Below are 23316 nucleotides of genomic sequence, written 5' to 3'. Positions count from 1 at the left end.
GGCCTCTTCCTCCATCTTCAAAGCCAGCAACATCAGGCTGAGGCTTTCTCACACCATCATCTCTCTGGTTCTCCATAGTCACATCTTCCTCTTTTAAAGACCCTTGTGATTCCATCCGGACAGTTGGTTAACCCAGGATATTTTTAGATCAACTGATTAGCAATCTTAATCCCATCTACAGCCTTAATTCCTCTTTGCCATGTAAGTCATATTGACAGGTTCCGGAAATTAGGATTTGGACATCTTTAGGGGCTGTTATTCTGCCTACAAACACCATATATTGAGTACCTGCTGTGTACTCATCCAGGCCCTGCGCTAGGTGCTGGGATATGGCAGAAACTCAGGCCAGACCTCTACTGTTAAGAGCTGAATAATTGTAAAAGTAGCAGCTAGCTTTTCCTGAGTACCTGCTCTGCCCCTGTGCTAAGAGCTGTGCTAAACAGTTCCTTGGCTATTGGCCACACCTGACAAGAGTTAACTGGGAGGTTAAGGGACTTGCCCAAGGCATACAGTACAAACAGGACTGGAATGCAGGTGTGTAAGAAAAGCACAGAGTGTCCTGGGGCCAAGAAGAGACCCATAACCTAGGTTTAGGGACAGGGGTCTTCCTGGGGAATCTGAGTTGGGCAGGATGGAGGTCAAGGGCTTCCAGCCTGAGGGTTGCCCAGGAGAAGCCAGCAGATTTGTGGTTGTAACATTTATACAAACAAGTCATTTGCATACAACACTGAAGTGCTTTGTTCAGACAGATTGCCTCACTCACTGGAATGCTCAAAACAGCCGGGGGGTTGAGGGGAGAGTGGATTACCTGACCCTGGCCCATAGTAGGGACAAAATAGCTATTTGAAGGACCATTCCACTCCTTCAGTGATTAAGTAAAGAGATTTGCTAGAAGTCAGCTGGTATGGACTAGGCAATGCTGGTCTTGAATCTGATTCTAACTCCAAAGTCTGCACTATATCTAAAGGCCCCCTGAGAACCCTGTTCTCAGTCTGGATTTTGCCTTTGTTCACACCATCTGAGCACCAAAATCACTAGAGGCAGTGTTGGTAACCTTTGCCTCCCTCATACCCAAGTTTCCTGGTTCCCCATGCTTTCTCCACCCAAACTCATCCATCAAAACTTATCAGCCAGTGTCTCACACCCCAAGGCACCTGCTCCCTGCCAGGGAAGATTGGAGCTAATGGAGAAAGGGGGCTAAGGCCCCCTTTCCCATATAATTGTTTTCATCAGGTCTTGACACAAATAACTAAATAATTCTGCATGTAAAATATCCAGTACCCTTCACCCAGAGCTGAGACACCCCGTTTTAGGACAAGTCTAGTGATTCTCTCTACCCAGTCAGAAGAAACCAAAGAGTTCTCCAGGGAACAATTCATGGGAGATGAAGGGGCCTCGGCAATCACGGTAGAGGTAGAGGTCAGTGGCTTGAGAACTGAGGAGAGGAAGCACACAAAGTCTTCAGATGACTCCTCATCAATATTTGATAAAAGAAAAGGGCTGAACAACTCAGGTAGACATTTCTGCAGGTAGCATTTTAGCCAGTACATTTCATAGTTTTGCCCGACAAGGCCTTCATTTAACAAATACCCAATCCCGGTTTTCTAAATTCTGTCCTAGCCTTCTCTGATCTCTTGGTATAGAACTGTCCAAAGTGGAAGAGTGTAAAGCAGTGAAAAGCCCAGGCTTTGAGTGTGACTTTTGGCTATTCTGGCTTTGTGATCTTGAACAAATAGCCTCTGCAAGCTCCAGTCTTCTGGTCCAGGTAGTGGAGGTAACACACCTCTTCCTAGGGTGCTTCGATAAGGCAAGCAAAACTCTTAGCATAGTGCCTGGCACACAATAAGCACTCTATAAAGGTAGCTGGAAACCAGGCAAAATTAAGAGACCTCACTACCAGTCCCTGAAAAAGCCGGAATTAGCTGCATTTTCCCTAGCTGACTCTAGCATGTCTCTGTAAAAAGCCATGGCTCCCCTCTATGTCCGTTACTCACAGATATGCTGACACCAATCTGCTGCAGCCCCGAGAGATCCCAGTCAGAATAAACCGACTGAGAAAACACAAGTAGAGCCATAACCCCTACAGGTCAGCGTAGACCTGGCAGGACAGCAGCAGATGCGCAGACACCCACGAGGAGAAGACTGGCTGAACTTGAGGATAAACACCGGTGGAAGACTGAAGCACTATGAGTCTACTTCTCAACGTTGTACAAGTCGCCGGATCAGTGGGATGGAAGGGGTTCTTCTTTCTAAGCAAGTGTGTGAAAGTTCACCTGATCACCTCCATGCTTTTGCTCAGACAGTTCCCTCTGCCTAGAATGCTCTCATCTCTCCTTTCAACATGGGAAACCCATGCCTGTCCTTTAGTCTTCACTCTCTCTCTCTGTTTTTTTTAATGTTTATTTTTGAGAGAGAGAGAGAGAGAGCGGGGAAGGGGCAGAGGGCGAGGAGGACAGAGGATCTGACGCTGACAGCAGAGAGCATGATGTGAGGCTCGAACTCAAGAACTGTGAGATCATGACCAGACCCAAAGTCTGATACTTAACCCACCGAGCCACCCAGGAGCCCCTTGTCCCTCACTCTTACAGCCCTTGCAGTCACACCACCTATTTTATGCTAAGGTTTAGTTGCTATTTTCTGTGCCACTTGTTGAAGGAGGGCAACTGTCACATCTGTCTCCTGGCAGGGTGTAGGCTGGGGTTTAAGACCTAATAGAACCTATACTGTCTAATAAAAATATCATGAGAGCCACATTATAATTTTTTTCCACAATATAATTTTTAATTTTCTACTAACGCTTAAAAGTTAAATGTCACTTTAAAAGAAACAGGTGAAATTACTTACAATAATATATTTTAACCAATAATAAGGTGACCAACTCAGGGCACCTGAGTGCCTCAGTTGGTTAAGCGTCAGACTTCAGCTCAGGTCATGATCTCACGATTGTGTGGGTTTGAGCCCCATATCAGGCTCTGTGTTGACAGCATGGAGCCTGCTTAGGATTCTCTCTCTCTCTCTCTCTCTCTCTCTCTCTCTCTCTCTCTCTCTCTCTCTCTCTGCCCTTCTGCCGTCTCTCTCAAAATAAATAAATAAACTTAAAAAAATAAGATGACCAACTGTCCTGATGTGCCCAAGACTAAGGGGTTTCTTGGGTTGCAGGCCTTTCATTTCAGTCCTAAAACCAGGAATGTCTGTGGCAACTAGAACAAGTTGATCACTTTACCCAATATATCTGAAAAGTTATAATTTTCAGATATACAATTAATATTTTTAAATATATTACTGTCTTTGAAGTCTGACATGTGTTTTATACCTACAGCATGTCTTTTTAAAAAAATATATTTGTTTGGGGTGCCTGGGTGGTTCAATCAGTTAAATGACTCACTTCTGCTCAGGTAACGATCTCACAGTTCCATGAGTTCGAGACCCACGTCAGGTTCTGTGTGGACAACTCAGAGCCTGGAGCCTGCTTCAGATTCTGTGTCTCCCTCTCTTTCTGCCCCTCCCCCAACTCAAGCTCTGTCTTTCTCTCTCTCAAAAATAAATATACATTAAAAAAATTTTTTTTAATTAAAAATAGTTGTTTATTTAAGTAATCTCTACATCCAACATGGGGCTCAAACTCACGACCCTGAGACCAAGAGTTGCATTCTTCTCCGATGGAGCCAGCCAGGTGCCCTGCTTACAGCATGTCTTAATTCAGACTCGGCACATTGCCAACGCTCAATAGCTGCCTTTAGCTACTGGGGGTTATCATATTGAACAACGCAGGTATAGAGATATACTTGATATTGCAATAAACCAGTTAATAAGCTAGAGACACATAACACTCTTACTAGGGTCCTGATCTTGGAATCCTGCCCCTATGTGTGAAACCCACCTCCACACTTCAGGATCCACAGCTCTGTGAAAGGGGTCCCAGGTGAACCTGGATTCTGTGGTTTCTTGGTGTCCTGGGGTCCACTGCTATGGTAGCATGTCAGAATATTCGTAACAGTAAAAACAGTAAAATAAATAATAATAATAGAAGCTTCCTTTTCTTGAGTACTGCCATTTTCTCTTTTTCTTTTTTTTTTAACATTTATTCATTTTTAAGAGACAGAGCACAAACAGAGGAGGGTCAGAGAGAGAAACACAGAATCCAAAGCAGGCTCCAGGCTCCAAGCTGCCAGCACAGAGCCTGATGCAGGGCTCAAACCCACCAACCGCAAGATTACGACCTGAGCCAAAGTCAGATGCCTAACCTACTGAGCCACCCAGGCGCCCCTTCTCATTTAATCATTATAACAACCCCAGGTGATGTTGTTATTATTTCCATTTTACAGGTAAGGAAATTGGGGCTGAGAGAAATAATCATATGCCTAAGGTCACAGAGTGCTAAACTGGATACTAAGTCTAAGGAAGGGCTAAGAAAGACAATAGTCAAGATTAAGAGCAGGGAGCTGGGGTTGCCTGTAACCTACATTAACCATGTACCTTTGGAGGGTTTCTGACAAATGAGAAGCCATGTGCAAAGCACTTAGCATGTATCTGTGAGAGAGCTACCGCCGTGATTATGATATGACAATGTCTGTTAATGTCATGATTACGCTACGAGTGGACATCAAAGAGCAAAGACTGAAAGTTTCCAAAGGGAACAGAGATGGAGAACGAGGACTTGCAAAATGAACTGACGTCCTCCCCAGTTACATCTTTGCCCCAGGGCGGGGGCCTTCTCAGTTGTAATTTTACACCGAGGTCCACACCCTGCCAGAAAGAAAGAGGAGCAAACTGTACGTGAGAACATTTGCTCTGCCTCCATCCCCTCAAGGAAGAGGAGCTGGTTCTCTCAGCAGCAACTGGAGAGGGAAGAGGGCTCACCCCTCCACCCCCAGCCCCTGCTGCAGAGGTCCTGGGGCCACGTGCGTGGGTGCTGGGGAAGCAGGTCTTCTCCCAACGGGGTGGCAAAGGCAGTGGCTGTTTGAAGGACCAGCCAGCCCTGCCCTAAGAGAAGCTGGGGGTGCTGGTAGGCAGGATGCTCAGAGAAGGCACCCCGCTCTCCCACTCACCCACTGACTAAGGTGGAGTTCAAAATGGAATGAGCAACGTTCACGAGAGCCATTCTTTCCTGGACTCACTCAACGGGCTACGTGACTGTGATTTTATCGACATTCCCTCCTTGAATCCTATAGCTGTAGTACATGGCCACTTCCCTGATTGCCTGACCACCTCACATCCATGACTTACCTTCTTTAATCTTTGCAAGAACTCTGCGAGCTTGATGCTATTATCACCATCCCCGTGTTACAAACAGGGAGACTGAGGCTGCAAATAACAAATTAAGTCACTTGCTCAGGTCCCTCTGGTACTAGGTGTCAGAGTCTGGATTCAAACCCTAGTCTAACCGACTCCAGAGGTCAGTTCTGCGTCTCTGAGCTCTCGGTCCCCCAGAGGCCGCAGCCATGGACACAGAAGCAATTGCCTCATGCTGGTAAAGGAATGAAGGCGGTGGCCACCATCCACTGGACATGTGTGTGTTGTTCATTCAGCAGGGGTGGGAAGACAGGGCCTGCTGAGGGCCTTGATTTCCTCCCTCCGGGCCCTCCCAGTCCAAGGTGGAATTTACTCAGAGAATACCCCACCCCACCCTCCCCAGTCTTGCTGGAATCACAAAAAAAAAAAAAAAAAAAAAGCCAGTTTGCAAATGACGGGGCTCTCTTCCCCCACCCAGTTTGGCTTTGGCTTCTTCAGAAGATTTATGTGCGGGACTGGTTTGTTTTTTTTAAAGTGCAGACAAATGCCACAGAGCACTTTTCTGCTGAAGAAAACCCTGTCTAGCCACTGCTCACCTGGCAAACCTAGACTGCCTTCCAACTGGAACAGAACTGCCTTTGTGGCCGGCAGTACAGCTGACAAAGACTTTTCCATCCTTATCTTGCGCACTCCCCCTCTCCCCCAATGCTCTGCACGCCAGGATTAGAATTATGACTCTCAGAGCACTCAAGGACAGGGACTGTTTATTTTTATCCCTAGGGTTTAAAAGAGTAGAGGCGTTTGTGACCATTCGCCGAATTGCCAGGGAGGAGGGACTCACCGGCAGCCCAGAAAGGTTAAGTGACCCACTCACGGTCACACAGTTAATACCAGAGCTACAAGTTCAGTGTTAGGTCTTCTGACTCTGCTGTTTATTGCAGCACTGTTTATAACAGCCCAAATATCTCTCACTGGTGGGTCCCTCACGTGCACTATATACATATAGCCTTGCTTCTCAAAGTATGGCCCCACCAGGAGCTTGGTCAGCACCTGGGAATGTGAGGCACCACCCCAGACCCATTGACTCAGGAGCCGCAGTTTAACACGATCCCCGAGATGATTCCTATGCTCATTACAGCTGATAACTACCACGGCACAGTACATTCATCAGAGGGGTTACTGTGGTACATTTTACAAAAGAGTGTGATGGATCTACAAAAAGGTCTCAAAATGTATTGTTTAGTGGAGAAAAACAAAAGCAAGTTACAGACCAACATAAATTTGTACAATCCAATTTATGTACACATTTTTCATTTTTTTTATAAATGTACTGTTTTAAAGTTTATTTATTTTGAGAGAGAGTGTGTGTGCACGAAAGCAGGGGAAAGGCAGAGAGAGAGGGAGAGAGAGAATCCCACGAGTTAACAGCGCAGAGCCTGACACGGGGCTCGAACCCACAAACTGTGAGATCATGACCTGAGCTGAAACCAAGAGTCAGATGCCCAACTGACTGATGCACCCAGGCTCCCCTATGTACACATTCTTTTAAAATAAAAATAACACTAATATATGTTAATACATGCACTGGGCTATTCAGCCAGGCAGCCTAGTGGGGTGCCGGTCTAGAAGGGGAGGCCAAATAGCGATGGACTAGATCAAAACACGGTGCCAGTTAACTCAGGTTTCCACGCGGGACAGCCCTGCAGGAACCAGTAAGAGAAACAGCATCCTCTGAGAGAAATTAGAACATTCTCTTTCCAACAGTAGGGGCAACTCTTGGCTGTGCCACTAAGCCAGAGTCCAGCTGGGTGACAATTCTCTCAGATCCTTGGTCATGTCAGCTTATTGTTGGTCAGAGCTACGTGCTGCCCCGAGACCTTGTCATCTGTGAGTGTGTCACCTGAGTCACATGCCCTTTAATACAGGCACCAAGGAGCAGACAGCTTGGACAACTACAATTCCAGGATAATTCCAAATAAGTTAAAAGGTCAGGTTTCCTTCTGTGCATGTAATAAATCCTGTATTTTGAAAAGAAAGAGGAATGATATACTTTATTAACAGAAAATCAGTTTCTCCACATCCTGCCTAACTAAATTTTGAAAAACTGTTTTTAAAATATTAAGTTGAGGGGCGCCTGGGTGGCGCAGTCGGTTAAGCGTCCGACTTCAGCCAGGTCACGATCTCGCGGTCCGGGAGTTCGAGCCCCGCGTCAGGCTCTGGGCTGATGGCTCAGAGCCTGGAGCCTGTTTCCGATTCTGTGTCTCCCTCTCTCTCTGCCCCTCCCCCGTTCATGCTCTGTCTCTCTCAGTCAAAAATAAATAAACATTGAAAAAAAAAATTTAAAATATTAAGTTGAGGGGCTGTCAGATTATTAGCCTGTGCAGAGCACCTCTGTGTCTCAGTCGGAGTCTATAGGTGGATAAGAAAACAAAGAATGCTGGAAGGACTTACAGGAAACAGTTAATCAGGCAATCACTAGGAGGTGGCATTATAAGAACTCTTACTTTCAGGGCGCCTGGGTGGCTCAGTTGGCTAAGCAACCGACTCTTGATTTCGGCTCAGGTCATGATCTCGCAGTTTGGGGGTTCGAGCTCCAAGTCCAGCTCCGTGCTGGCAGTGCGGGGCCTGCTTGGGATTCTCTCTCTCTCTCTCTCTCTCTCCCTCTCTCTCTGCCCCTCCCCCACTCACGCTCTCTATCTGAAAATAAATAAACAAAAACAAGAACGTTTACTTTCAACCTTAAGGATTTTCTTTCTACCTCAAATGTGTCTCTAATGTTTTTAAACATATATTTTTGGTGGGAATGTAAAATGGTACTCCCACATTGGAAAGCAGTTTCTTTAAAAAGTTAAACATATAACTACCATATGATTCAGCCATTCCACTCCTAGGAAATCACCCAAGTGAAATGAAAGCATGTGTCTATAAAAACACTTGTACTTGGATGTTTGTACTAGCTTTATTTACCACAAGCTAGACACAATCCAAAGGTCTATTAACAGGTGAATGGATAAACCAACTGTCATGCATCCGTATGTGAACTAATTAGTACTCAGCAATAAAAAGGAAGGACCTATGAATATACATAGCTACATAGCTGAATCTCAAAATAATTCTGCTAAGTGAAAGGAGCCAGACAAAAAAAATATATACATACTGTGTGATTCCACTTACAGAAAATTCTAGAAAGTATAAACTAATACGTGTATATATTTTAGCTTGAGAGAGAGAGAGCATTATGAAGGAAGGGCAGAGGGAGAGAGAGAATCCTAAGCAGGCTCCATGCTCGGTGTGGAGCTGGACCCAGGGCTTGATCCCACAACTCTGGGATCATGACCTGATCCCAAATCAAGAGTCTGATGCTCAACCGACTGAGCCACCCAGGCGCCCCTGCAAACTAACCAAAATGACAGAGAGCAGATCAGTGTGTGCCTAGGCTCTAGGGGGTAGGTGAGGAGAGATGGGAGGGAGAGATTACAAAAGAAAAATAAGGAAACTTTTAGGATAGATATGTTCCCCATTTTGATTGCAGCCATAGTTTCATTAATATATACGTGCATGTGTGTATGAGTGTGAAGGTGGGGTGGATGTGTAAACACATCACATTGTAAACTTCAAATATGCATAGTTTACTGTTAAAAAAAGAAAAAGAAAAGGGGCGCCTGGGTGGCTCAGTCGGTTGAGTGTCAGACTCTTGATTTTGGCTCAGGTCATGATCCCAGGGTCATGGAATCCAGCCCTGCATCGGGCTCTATGTTGGGTGTGGAGCCTGCTTAGTGCTTAGGATTCTCTCTCTCTCTCTCTCTCTCTCTCTCTCTCTCTCCTCTGTCCCTCTCCCCTGAACACTCTCTCTCACAAAATTAAAAAAAAAAAAAAAAAGAAGAAGGAAGGAAAGAAAGAAAAGAAAACAAGTCTGTTTAACTTTTATGGACAGAAAAAAAGCAATAAGGATTCAAAGCACACCCACATAAAATGTGTGCTCTTTCACTACATAACATGTTTGTCTTCTAAACCTTGTCTCCTCTACCCATCACCACAGAGAATAACTTCAATAAATGTGCTCTTTTATTCAACTTGTTTAAGATTATCTGTTCCATTCTCTCCCCCATGTCCCCCACTAAGCTCAAACTAGGTGGGATCCTGCTGAAATGGAGTCAGATAAGATTTCCTCACCACCCTTGCACCATGATGGCCCAAGCTTCTCCCCATGGAGGTTACAGGCTGTGAGGAATGTGATGACGTGTTTACTTTGGAGCAGACTTTGGCCCATGAATATGCTCTCAGCTCAGACCAGAATCAGCTCCTGATAGGAGATAGGCTCTTCCAAAATATCTGGAGGTCAGTCCTCTCTCCAAAGGCCCTGGGGTAGATCTTTAATTGAGGGGAGGGAAGGGTTAGAGCTAACACAGAGCATTTTTCCCTGGTGTCCCTAGAGCCTAAACTGGGAATGCTGCTGGCTACAGAAACTCATTGAGAAGTATATGAGAACAATTAGAACGTGATTGGCCGCGCTCAGTGAGGTCTCGGAGGGTCCCCTGTTCTCCAAGTATGAGTGGCGTGCACCTTTGTTGGCCTAGACAGTTGATGAGTCATACGGTCGATCCCAAGTTGGTTAGGACCAGAGGGAATCCACTGGGCCAGAGAGCTCTCCAAAACGCAAAACTTCTCTAGTAATAACAATGACAATCAGAACAGAAACTGCCCCATGTACTGAGCAAGTGTTTTACGTCTATTGCCACATGCAATCCTCACATACCTCTATGAGATAGGAACTAAGGCCCAGAGAAGTTAAGCAAGCAGCTCAAAGGCATCCTGTTAATAGATCTGACTCCAGAGCCCAACTCTGAACCACGGCACCATACTGCCTCCCAGGAAGCTGTGGGAAGTCCATGCATGGCACAGATTCTGGACTCTTACGGGTTCAAATCCCTGTTCAGCCACTGATGAGTTGTGTGGGAATAATAGTAATACCACCTCACATGGCTGTTCTGAGGTGCTTATGAAATCATGAAGGCAACGTGAGCTATGCACATGGCAGCTGAACACGAAGTAGTTGCTGTCATCATCATTAGCATCATCGTCGTCCAGAAAGATCTTCATCCAAAACTTCTAATTTGATCCTACTGAGTCATAGTTACGGACATTCACATGGTTGACTCCCTCACTTCCTCAAGTCTGGACTCAAGTCCCATTCTCTGTGAGGCCTTCACCGCCACCCCATAGAAACTGAAACTCTCTCAACCCTCCCTTGGCAACTCCCTACCTTCCTTTTCTGCCTTATTTTTCTCCTTGGCACATATCACCTTCTAGTGGATAGTGCATCACCTATATATATATACTATGTAACCTACTGATCTCATTTGTGTTCTTTCTAAATAATTCATGAAGAGCCCACTCTCTAGAACATGCCTGGCACATAGCAGGTGCTCAGTAAATATTTGATGTTGAATGAATGAATGAACCCGGACTTCAGATTCTGCTTCTCTTCAGCCTTATAATTAATCAAGGTACTCAGCTTCCAGGAGCCTCATTTTCCTCAGTGGTTGAAAAAGAGCACTAACATCTGTGTTCCTCAGGGCACTGGCAGAGTTCAAGGGAAGGGCAAAGCTGTGCATGGGAACGAATCAGCTCCAAACACTCCAGAAATGGTTACCGAGTGTTTCTGCTCCATGTCAGACAGGATGCCGGGCACCAGGGGATGCAGACAAGTATCCAAAAGCCCCTGCCCTCCAGGAACCTGTGATCTAGCGCAGCAGACAGACACGTCAACAAATACTTACAACCTAATCAGGTAACAGCTCTGATCCACAGCAACCGTTTATCAAGCTGAGCACTTTGCGTTCACTGTCTCGGGCAACGCTCCGAGTTAGGCACCACTACCAGCTCGTTTTATCGACAAGGAAACTGCAATAAGAAGTTATGAAACAATGGCTTATTCCACACCTAGGTACATACCCAAGGGAAATGAAAATGTGCACACAGGGACTTGTATGCAAAGTTTATAGCAACATGATTCATTCAAGCCAAAAGGCAGGAACAATTCTCAAATATCCATTAATAAGTGAATGGATAAACAAAATGTGGTACATCCATACAACGGAATATAATCCAGCCATAAATAGGAGTCAAATACTGACACATGCTACAACTTGAACCTCGAGAACATGCTAAGCGAAAGAAGCCAGACACAAAAGTTACATCCTGTATGGTTTATGTTATGTGATACGGCCATAATAGGCAGATTAGAGGTTACCAAGGATGGGGTGGGGAGGATGGGGCGTCAATTACTTAATAGGCATGAGGTATATGTGAGGTGATGAAAAATTTTTGAAACTAGAGCTGGTTTTTGCACTGGTTTTTGTTAACGCCCTGTCACTGAATCCTGCGCTTTAAAATGGTTTGTTGTAGGTTGTGTGGATTTCACCTCCATGCAAGAAGAAACCAGGACCAGCATTGTAAGTAGCAAAGGCTGACCTAGGACCAGAACCTGGCCAGTGCCTCAGAGCCTGTGTGCGACCTGAACTGCAAATCTCAACTTCAGCATTGTATTTTTCAGTTTGGGAACTTCCATCGATTCTTTTTTTATGTTTTCCAGTTTTCTGCTGAAATTCTTATTTCCTGAATGCACTCCTCACAGTTATTAGAGTCGCACGTCAGGCCTGCAGATTTGTCCAGGTACTACTACCAAGATGGGGGTGTATTCAGATTTTTGTGGCCACAGGCCTCGAGACACCAAAGCCCTGCCAGCTTTGCAGCCTCTCAGCTGCCACAGTCAGCACAGGCCTGCCGGAGAAAAGCGAGTCCCAGTTTCAGGCACCTGTTTCTGGGCCTCTTCCAAGTGCTCTGGGCGGGAGGCTTGACCTGATACCACTCACTTGCCAGGGAGAGAAGCAGGAAGCACCGGACCCCCACCCCACCCCACCCCACCCCCTGCTGCTGCTCTTCTGCCAACGGATACGGGCTTCAAAATTAAAAAGCACAAAAGGAAGGAACGAACGAAGGAATGAAGGAAGGAACGAAGGAAGGAACAAAGGAAAGGAAAGGAAAGGAAAGGAAAGGAAAGGAAAGGAAAGGAAAGGAAAGAGGGGGGAAGGAAGGAGGGAGAAAAGTTAGGTGAAATTGCAGTTTTCAAAGTTGTGCCATTTATTTACTTATTCAGGGAATCTTTCTCTCTATTTCATTCTAAGAAATACTACACAATATAATTTCTAAAGGAAATGAATTATAAAAACTTCCATTTATTGAGTACTTCCGAAGGGCTTACTGTTTTAAGCATTTTACGTGTATTAACTCACTTAGTTCTTATAAAAAGCCTAAGAGCATGTTTTGCTCTCTACCACCACAGTTGAAGAAACCAAGGCCCAGAGAGGTAAAGACATTGGCCCAAGGACACACAGCTTCTACCACATGGAGCAAAGACACTAACCCAGATGTGGCCAAACATTCTTCCTTATGACCTAGGAGCAAAGAATGAGTAATTATAATGAATTAGAGTATATAGACTTGAGAGAGCAAGAAAGCCAGAAAAAAAGAGGACACCTGATGGAAAAATGGCTAAAGAGAAGGAAGCCATGTTTGGGGGCAAGAAAAGAGTTCTGAGTTTTGTTCGGTGGTCCCCAGCTTTGAGGACAGGTAACTTAACCTCTCAGGCCTCAGTGTCTTCATCTGTAAAATGGGACTGATAATGGCACGGACCCCCTGGGCTGTCCTTAGGACTCTAGTACTCGAATCCCTTTCCTAGTCCCCTAAGTGAGGTGGGAGAGCTTCCCTGCTGGGGGAGGTTTGGGTCAGGGAGAGGAAAACAGGGATTCAGCTTCTGGGTGGGGTACACACCGGACTTGAGCAGAGCCCCATCCTTCTTTGGAGGGAACCTTAGATGTGGTTGCCAGGGCCTACAGGTGGGGAGAACAGAGACAGTGCTTTCCCAGGAGAGAGTGCTTTTCCCCAGTCCCTGTGGTCCTATAGGAAGTGGGGCCCTTACCATGAAGTCACCCCCCACCAACTTAAAGACAGTACCAGAGCCCTCAATGCTCAGTCAGTCAATGTGTGTTCACTGATAATGCATCTATCAGTCGGGACTCTCCTGGTTGCCAGTTATAGAAACTCAGTTAAAACTCCTAAAGCAAAAAGGAGAATTGAGTGGACCCTGTAACCAGACTGTCTGACATGTCTGGATTCAGGGCCTTAGGTGACACACCACCAAGATCGGCCTCACTCCATCCAGGGCCCTGCCTTTCCCTCTGTTGGCTTCCTTCTCAGGCAGGCCCCCCCCCCCTGCCACGGTGATAAAGATGCCCCCCACCCCCCAGCCACTCCAGGCTGACCTGCTTTCCCAGAACTTCCAGCAAAAGTCCTGGGCTCATGCTAGCTGGCTCTGGCAACTCCACCCAAATCCCACCGTCAGAGGGATGTGGGCCCCCCACTGGCCAGTGCTGGACTGTGTGCCCACAGGAGGGGGGCTGCCAGCCACTTAGCTGTTGATGGGAACAGGAGTAAACGCCAGGTTTACTGAGCCCTTACTGTGCACGGGACACTGTACCAAGTGCTGCACATGTGGTTAAACCTCACAGGACACTGTGACATAAGTACTATGCGTTATCCCCATCAGGCTGGTGAGGAAACTGAGGCACAGAGAGATCAAGTGCCTTGCCCCATTCACACACACTCCCGGAGCCTTGACACCACATGGATTCTGTTGTTTCTCCCTCCACCCCTGTCCTCTGCCCGGACTGAATCACTTTAGAACCTCAAATGGCTGAGCTTCCGCCCATCTCCTGGCCTTTGCACGCGCTGCTCCCTCGGCCGGCACCTCCCTTTCCCTCCCCTCCCTGGGACTTCCTTCCTGCCCTCCCGCCTCTGCTGAGGCAGCTCTTGCTGAACACCTCAGACCAACCAGGGCCCTTTGATGCCCCTCAGCCCCAGACGTCCCCTGCAGTAGGTTGCACCTGCCTGCTGCTCGAAGATGTGCCCTGACAAGTGACAGTCCTACGAAGTGGCTTCGTCACTACTGTTGCCAGGAACGCGCCACAGCTGCGCAGCCCCAAAAGTAGCAGCTAAAACAACAGAAATGTGTTCTCTGTCGGTTCTAGAGGCCCAGAAATCCGAAATCAGTCTTGCTGGACTGAGGTTAAGCAGTTCGCAGACCCGGCTCCTCCTGGAGGCTCCAGGGGAGAATCTGTTTCCTTGCTTCTCCCGGTTTCCAGAGGCCACCTACATCCCTGGGCTCATGGCCCAGCCTTCCATCTTCAAAGCCAGTCGTGTGGCATCTTCAAACCTTCTGTCCCTCTGCTTTGTCGCCAGGTCATCTTCTGTCTGAAAGAGACAGAAAGACACCCTCTTACGAGGATAATTCAGGATGATCTCTCTATCTCAAGATCCTTAACTTAATCACATCTGCAAAGCCTCTGTTGCCATAGAAAGTAACAGGCACGGGTGCTGGATGGGGCCGTGCAGATGGTCTCTTGGTCTGCCTACCACAGGGGTGAAGTGTGAGGGCTTGAGGCCTGGGGTCCTGCTCTTGAACCAGGTGGCTCAACCTCTAACTTGCTGTGTGACCAAGTGATCGAACCCACCACAGAGGGCAGAGGGCAGGAGGTGAGCGAGCACAGCAGTTTGAGGAATCGAAAGCAATTCAGGCTGCTAGTGGATGTGTCATGAGAGGAGTCGTTTGGCATCAAGCCACAGCTCTGAGTCGGTTCTGTGTCCGTACAACGGAGATGAGAACGGTTCCTTCCTCGCAGCCCTAGCTGTCATGGGATTAAATGAGTCAAAACACGTGAAGTACTGAGCAGGGTGCTTGGCACAGAGAAAGTGCTCAATGAATGTTGGCAGTTCACTACTGTCTTAGTTTGGGTTTCCTCGCAAGCAGACTCTGAATCCAGAACTCAAACGCAAGACATTCTTTTGGGAAATGATCCTTGGAAGCACTGGCAGAGGATGTGGGAGGTGAAACAGGCAAGGAAGGAAGCCCATCCAGGGTTTGTTAATGAGGGGGCCACCCGTTCGAGCCACGAAGAGCCAGGAGCAGGGGTATGTGCCTTTAGCGTCACCACCGGGTCTACTGGAGGAGGCAGAGCTGCTGTGACCTTCTGGTCTACCGCAGGTGCAGGCAGAGCATGGACTTGTCATGACTGAACTTGGTCATGATAAGCACGCAGCCAGTGACCAGGTAACCAGAAAGCCATTGGGCAACAAGACTTGGCTGCTGGCAGCTGGAAGTAAATGGCACAGGCTGAAAGGGCATGGGTGGGCCCCAGTGTGTGCTACAGACATCACACAAGGCCATCTCCGCCAACGAGCCTTGATCCTTGGGACTGTCCACAAAGTGGCATCCCTAGAGGGGTGTGGCTCCTTCTGCCTTAGAAATGGGCAGGCCAGGCCTGACGCCTGAGCCTTCTGGGCCCCTCAGAACAGTTAGGAGAGGCTCTAACTCACCATCATTTACTTTCTCCAAAATGCAGGTGTTGTCCAGGGCAAGCTGACATGTCAATGTTTTTCTTTTTTTTTTTTTTTTAATTTTTTTTTTCAACGTTTATTTATTTTTTGGGACAGAGACAGAGCATGAACGGGGGAGGGGCAGAGAGAGAGAGAGACACAGAATCAGAAACAGTCTCCAGGCTCTGAGCCATCAGCCCAGAGCCTGACGCGGGGCTCGAACTCACGGACCGCAAGATCACGACCTGGCTGAAGTCGGACGCTTAACCGACTGCGCCACCCAGGCGCCCCTGACATGTCAATGTTAACATATCCCCACAGTCCTGGGGGGGTGTCTTAACTGCACATGACTGACAGATCAGCTGGGCAACCCAGGGCCCCAAAGGCTGATCGGAAGATGGTGTCTGTGGATGAATTCCTGGTGGGCACCTCGAGGCCAGAACACCAGTCATGTCTCTGCCTTACCCAGGAGAACAGAAGGATATGAAAGGCCCGATGGGGGGTCAGACAGCAAGGGCAGAGAGGAAGATGACTTCTAAATGTTTTTTTTTTAACGTTTATTTATTTTTGAGACAGAGAGAGACAGAGCATGAACAGGGGAGGGGCAGAGAGAGAGGGAGACACAGAATCTGAAACAGGCTCCAGGCTCTGAGCTGTCAGCACAAAGCCCGACGCAGGGCTTGAACTCACGGACCTTGAGATCATGACCTGAGCCGAAGTCGGACGCTTAACCGACCAAGCCACCCAGGCGCCCCTGGAAGATGACTTTCTAAAAAAACATGGGCCATGAGGCTGTGTAGTCTTGGGTGAAGGGCAGGGCTGTTGCGACTTGTGGAGGTATTTCAGACATGAATAATGCTCAGGCTATGGGGGTGGACATACAAAAGAAAGTGGGGGGAAGTCTCAAGAGGTACTCTGTAGCAGCTGCCACTTAAGGCCTCAAACGCACCTCCCCCCCAGGGGTGAGGGAGGAAGGTCATTGCCTATTTCAGGGAACCAGCAGTTACCTCATGGGAGAAGCTAGGCCCACAGGAACAATGTTGGTGTGGACATCAGGCCCTGTATCTTCTCAGTCCTCCCCCTGCTCTAAGCCCTGCAGGAGCCCAGCTGACAGGATGTGGCCAACTTCTCAGAGCCTGGGATTCTGGACAGACCTTGACCTCATTTGAGATTCAAAAAGAGGCCTTTTTTGAGGTGCTTTTTCAACCCTGGGACACCCTCCTCCACACCTCCAGGCCCCATGATTTGTAGATATAACCTCATCTGTCCTCTGAGAGGTAGAAGAGGAAAATTTAGCATTCCCTATTAGTCACCCTGATTCAAGATAGCCTACGGTCAAGGGTCAGAAGGACTGGGCTCTGATTCCAGCTCTGCTATTCACCAGCTGTGTGACCTTGGGCAAGTTATCCGATCTCCGTGAGCCTCCACTACCTTTCTCTCCGTGAATAATTGTTTTTTTTTTTAAGTAAACCCTATGCCCAACATGGGGCTCAAACTCCCGACCCGAGATCAAGAGTGGCACACCCTACCGACTGACCCGGCCAGGCACCCCTCTTGGTAGATGATTGATTGGAATAGTACCCATCTGATAAAATTGTGATGACTAGACAAGTTAGTTCACATAAACCACTCAGCACAGAGCCCAACATATAGGAAACCATCTCTAGCTAATATTTAATTCTGATACCCAAGCTGTGTTTGCCCAGTACCCTGTCCGCCACCAGAGCAAATCACTTTGCTATAATGGGCTATAACTTTCTGCTCACTTTTCAGACCCTTTTCAGACCCTTCAGACCCTAGAAACTTCCTGAGCCAACAACTTCGTCTCATTTGTTATTTTTCCCAGCACAGCACACAGATATTTTTTAAATGTTGATTTTGAAAGTATTCCTACTTTATAGACCAGGAAGCTGCAGGTGGAGGGTTTTAGGGACAGATTCATGATTCCCCCAGTAATGGGGGAATCCAACAGACAGAGTCCAGCCCATGCCATCCTGTTCCATCTGCGATTCTTGAGTGCCTTCTGTATATCAGGCCTTGGACTAGGCACAGGGAGAGACCAAGAAAAGCAGCTCTCAGCCCTGTCCTTGATAAGCACATAGTTGGTGCTCAGGAAATAGCTGTTGAATCTACGAATGAAATAAGATGGGGCACCTGGGTGGCTCAGTCGGTTGAGCATCTGACTTCGGCTTGGCTCAGGTCATGATCTTGTGGTCCATGAGGTCCAGCCCCTTGTCGGGCTCTGTGCTGACAGTGCAGAGCCTGCTTGGAATTCTCTCTCTCTCCCTCTCTCTCTGCCCCTCCCCCACTTGTACTAGTTATCTCTCTCTCTCAAAATAAATAAATAAACTTCAAAAAATGAAGCAAGACAAGGAAGTTATAGCGGAGAGTGGAATAAGAGTCAGTGACATGTATCGAGCTGTATGACCCAGGGCAGGTCTCATGGGGCCTCACAACACCCTACACGGTAGGTGCTGCTATCATGCTGCTATCATGCCCATTCCACAGACAAGAAGAATAAAACTCTGGGAGGTGAGGTGACTTCCCGAGGCCATGCTGCTGCGGAGAAACATTTGAAGCGGGACTGCAGCTCAAATCTATATTTGAAATTGGCCTCAAATAAATGAGAGACTTTTTAAACGGGGCAAAAATGAGCGTGGGTATTCCAGGCAGAGGGAAGATCATGGACAAAGGTGTGGAGGGGGGAAAAATGGTCCGGGACTACTGAGGATTCTCTTTTGACACTGATGAGTGAGGAGATCACCTGAGGCTGAGGAAAACAGCTTCGAATGTCAGGCAGAACTCCATGGAGGTTGAAAGGACAGGTTCTACAGCCAGACGCCCCAGCCCAAGCGCTGCACCTGCCATCTACGTGCCGTGTGACCCTGGTCTAGTCACCCAGCCTCTCTCAGCTTTGGCATCCTCATTTTTAAAAAGGAGATAATACCTTTTTCCAAAGAAGACATGTAAATGACCACAGGGTACATGAAAACATGCTCGACATCAGTAATCATCAGGGAAAGGCAATTCAAAGCCACAATGATATGTCCCCTCACATCCTTAGAATGGCTGTCATCAAAAAGACAAGAAATAACAAGTGCTGGCAAGGATGTGGAGAAAAGGGAGCCTTGTGCACTGTTGTGGGATTGTAAATTGGTGCAGCCAATATGGAAAACAGTATGGAGGTTCCTCAAAAGACTAAAAATAGAACTACGATATGATCCAGCATTTCCACTTCTGGGTATTTATCCAAAGTAAACAAAATCACTCTCTTGAAGGGATATCTGCACCCCCACGTTCACTGCAGCATTATTCACAATAGCAGAGACATAGAAACAACCTAACTGCTCATTGACTGATGACCAGATAAAGAAAATAGGTAATGCAAGATTATTCACCATAAAAAAGAATGAAATCCTGCCATTTGCAACAACATGGAAGGACCTTGAAGGCATAACGTTAAGTGAAATAAGTCAGAGAAAGACAAATACTGTATGTTGCTGAACTCGTAGAAACAGAAAGTAGACTGACAGTTGCCAGGGGCAGCGGAGAGAAGGAAATGGGGGAAATGTTGGTGGAAGGATACACACTTCCAGCTATCAGATAAATAAGTTTGGGGGATCTGATGTACAGCATGGTGACTATTAATAATAATACCATATTATAGGGGCACCTGGGTGGCAGTTAAGTTAGTTAAACATCCAACTCTTGATCTCAGCTCAGGTCATATCTCATGGGTTCGTGGGCTCAAGTCCAGCGTTGGGCTCTGCGCTGACAGCACAGAGTCTGCTTGGGATTCTGTCTCTTTCCCTCTCTCTGACCCTCCCCCACTCGCATGCATTCTCTCTCTCTCTCTCTCTCTCTCTCCCAAAATAAATAAACTTTTTAAAAAGGCTATATTATATACTTGAAAGTTGTCAAAAGAGTAGATCTTCAATATTATCACCACAAAAACCAAAATGGTACTTATGTGAGGGGATGCAGGTATTAATTCACCTTATTGTGGTAATCATTCCACAATATACACATGCATCAAAGCATCACATCATACACCTTACACATATCTATGTTGTATGTCAATATCTCAATAAAGGTGTGGAAAGGTGGAGATCATAATATCTGCTCACAGGGGCTACTGTGGGATGAAATGAGCTCTTGACCACCCAGCACCTGGCACAGGGCCCAGACTGGGACAAGGGCTTGGTAACTGGGGCTGGTACTGGTCTGTGGGCCTTTTCTTGCCCTTTCACGTGGAGTGTCCCTTTTCTCCCCTTTGTCCCCCAAGCCTGGCTCACTCCCACTGGGCTTGGTTGTCACCACCTGCATGAAACAGCCCTGCACCAAGGCTGGCTTAGTCCCCTCTTCTGTGTTCTTGAAATAGCTCAAGGTTTGGATGTACTCCCCAGAATGAGGAAGAGCATATACTCGTTTCAGCCGCAGCTAAATCCCCCTAGCTGGCACAGACTCAGCCACACAGCAAATGTTGGGTGAATAAAGGAAACAGATGAGTGGATAGGTGGAGGGGTGGGTGGATGGGTGGATGGATGAATAAATGGATGGATGAATGAGCAGGTACAAGGCTGAAAGACAGCACTTCATCCTGCAGGCTGTGAGTAGTGCTGGGGTGTAGGGCATCCACAAGTGTGTGGCCTGGAGCCTGACACTTCAGGCCTGAAGAATCTACATCCTGTCCCTGCCCTGGGTGGGGTGTTTGCTCTACTCTTACTTCCACAATGCAATTAAGTGCAAAAGCCCTTGGTTCAGGGAGACAGATTCTAGAAAGTCAAACAGCCCTTCTCTCCCTGATTAGGAAAAGAGTGACAGGATCTTGCCATCGACTGGTGGCATCCTCGAGGTTGTGCTCTCCAAAGCTCACAGCCCCATCTTTTTATTTTTCTTTTATATATAGCAAAACATTATATTCACAAGTCTTTGTTTTTATCTCAGGGATTTCCAGTTTCCTATGACTTCTTCTGAACCTTATTCTCCTGAAAAATAGCAACCACCCAATAGAAATCGTATGTACTCTGCTCTTGATTTTCATTTGACATATTACTTTTCCATGATACCAGATACTATTTATTTCTATAACTGCTAATGGCTGTGGCCAGGCCCTTGCTATACAGTAATGCAGTTTTCTTAACCATCCATCCTGGTCAGACAACTGGGTGGTTTATACGGTCTCACTAGTCCGAGCTATGCTGTGGTTGGGTGCAGAACAGTGCAGCTGGTGTGTTACCTTTGTGTAAGATAGGTGGAGCAGAGTGTATATATTTACCTGTGCATAAAATACGTCTGGAATGATTCACAAGAAAATAGTGATATTGTTACTTTTGGGGACAGAGATCTGAAGAGACTTTTCACCTGAATCCTTTGGTATCTTTTGCATTTTAAACCAGGAGCATGGATTTTTTCAAAGATAACTAACATTAAAAAAAGTCAAGGGGTGCTTGGGTGGCTCAGCCGGTTAAGCATCCGACTCCAGCTCAGGTCATGATCTCACGGTCCGTGGGTTCGAGCCCCACGTCGGGCTCTGTGCTGTCAGTCCAGAGCCTGGAGCTTGCTTCAGATTCTGTGTTTCCCTCTCTCTCTGCCCCTCTCCCACTCATGCTCTGTTTCTATTAAAAAATGAATAAACTATAAAAAAAATTTTTTTAAGTAAAAAAATAAAAAGTCAAGGTTGGGGCGCCTGGGTGGCTCAGTCGGTTAAGTGACTTTTTTTTGTTTTTTTTTTCAACGTTTATTTATTTTTGGGACAGAGAGAGACAGAGCATGAACGGGGGAGGGGCAGAGAGAGAGGGAGACACAGAATCGGAAACAGGCTCCAGGCTCTGAGCTCTCAGCCCAGAGCCCGACGCGGGGCTCGAACTCCCGGACCGCGAGATCGTGACCTGGCTGAAGTCGGACGCTTAACCGACTGCGCCACCCAGGCGCCCCGGTTAAGTGACTCTTGATTTCAACTCAGATCATGATCTCACGGCTCTTGGGATTCTCTCTTTTCCTGTCTCTCTGCCCCTCCCCCTCCTCAAAATAAATAAACTTAAAAAAATCAAGGTTTCCTCCTGGAGGCAGAGCCTCGTTCTGCCCTCTCCCACTTTTGGGTGATGTAGACCTATTGATTCACTTCCAAAGGGTAGAGTTTCATAGGTGGAAAATAGTAACTTCACAGTGGAGCAGGTCAACAGAAACCACCATAACCACAAGTTCAAGGTGAACTTCACCAGTGGTGTCATGTGTGTGTCACAGCCCCTTGATTGGATGTGATAAGAAGGGCACTTCAACTCTGTGGTGTTCTAAAAACCTATAGCCCTGATCTAATTGGGAGAAAACCACCAGAGGAACTCAGACCAGGGGATATTCTACAGAATAGCTGCCCGTCCTTCTTAGGGTTCTCCAGATGTAAAAGGCAAGGAGAAACTGTCACAGATTCAGTAGGAGACACGACCACTAAATGCCGTGTGCTTCCCTGGATTGAACCTTGGAACAGAAAGAGAACATTAGTGGAAAAACCAGTGAAATCCAAATCAAGTCTGGATTTCAGTTCCTAGCAATGTGCCAGAGTTCAGTTTCTCGGTTTTGACAAATATACTATGGTAACACAAGACATTAGTAAGGCGAGGAATGATGCTAGTATTATATTAACATTACGAGATGTTAACAATGACGGGAATAATGGGTGAGAGAACTCTATATTATCTTTACAACTTTTCTGTAAAACTAAAATGATTCCAAAATATACAGCTCACTTAAAAAAAAATAAAGATTTCCCAAGTTTTCATGAGGAATAAAACAAAACAAGTAGCCCTACCATAAACCCTTTTTTAGGTCTATCTATCTATCTATCTATCTATCTATTTATTTAGAGGGCACGAGTGGGGAAGGAGCACAGAGAGAGTGAAAGACAGAAAATTCCAAGCAGTCTCCACACTTTCAATGCAGAGCCTGATGCGGGGCTTGAACCCACAAACTGTGATATCATGACCTTAGCCGAAATCAAGAGTAGGAAGCTTAACCGACAGAGTCACCAAGGTACCCTACCATAAACGTCTTGGAATATAAGTTTGGGTCCCCTTTTTTCTTCTTTGTCTGTGGTCTCAGGAGTACAGTGTGTGGTGAATCAGGGAGGAATGGGGACATATCCTGAATTTTCATCAGCAGTTCCACTTATGGAGGTCTGATTCTGTCCTGGTGTTTGTTTGAGGTTGGGTGAGGCTGTTTCAACACGAGAAATTGCTGTCACAACATAAATAAAATAAATTCCCTCGATGTTGAAGTTTGAATCATCTGTGTATTCACTTCAGATGGTGTCTGGATTCTTTCTTTGGTGGGAATGGCTCCAGGCTGAGGGGGTGTAGAAGCCAGACTTTTGAAGCCACATATACTTTTGGCCAGTAAGGTGCCAGCTCAGGTGGGGAGTTTCTCAATTTCAGTTTGCCTAACTGTAAAATGGGATAACTTCTCTCTCTCTCTCAAAGAACATGTGAAGGCACTTTGCAAATGGTATGATAGGCTCAAATACAAGACCTCAGATTTTTCTGCTGTGGGCCTGAGGGCAGGATGGAAAGTGAGGGGTTGACGGTGGGGGTGGGTGTAATCCAGAGGAGCTGTCCTCTTTTGCGGTGCTTTTGGGGTGGGGATGGGTCTCAGATT

The sequence above is a fragment of the Lynx rufus genome, unplaced genomic scaffold, assembly GCF_022079265.1.
Source record: "Lynx rufus isolate CCGP_SWC_20201006 ecotype Redwood Valley unplaced genomic scaffold, mLynRuf1.p SCAF_4, whole genome shotgun sequence".
Lineage (NCBI taxonomy): Eukaryota > Metazoa > Chordata > Mammalia > Carnivora > Felidae > Lynx > Lynx rufus.
This window is presented reverse-complemented; position numbering follows the sequence as displayed.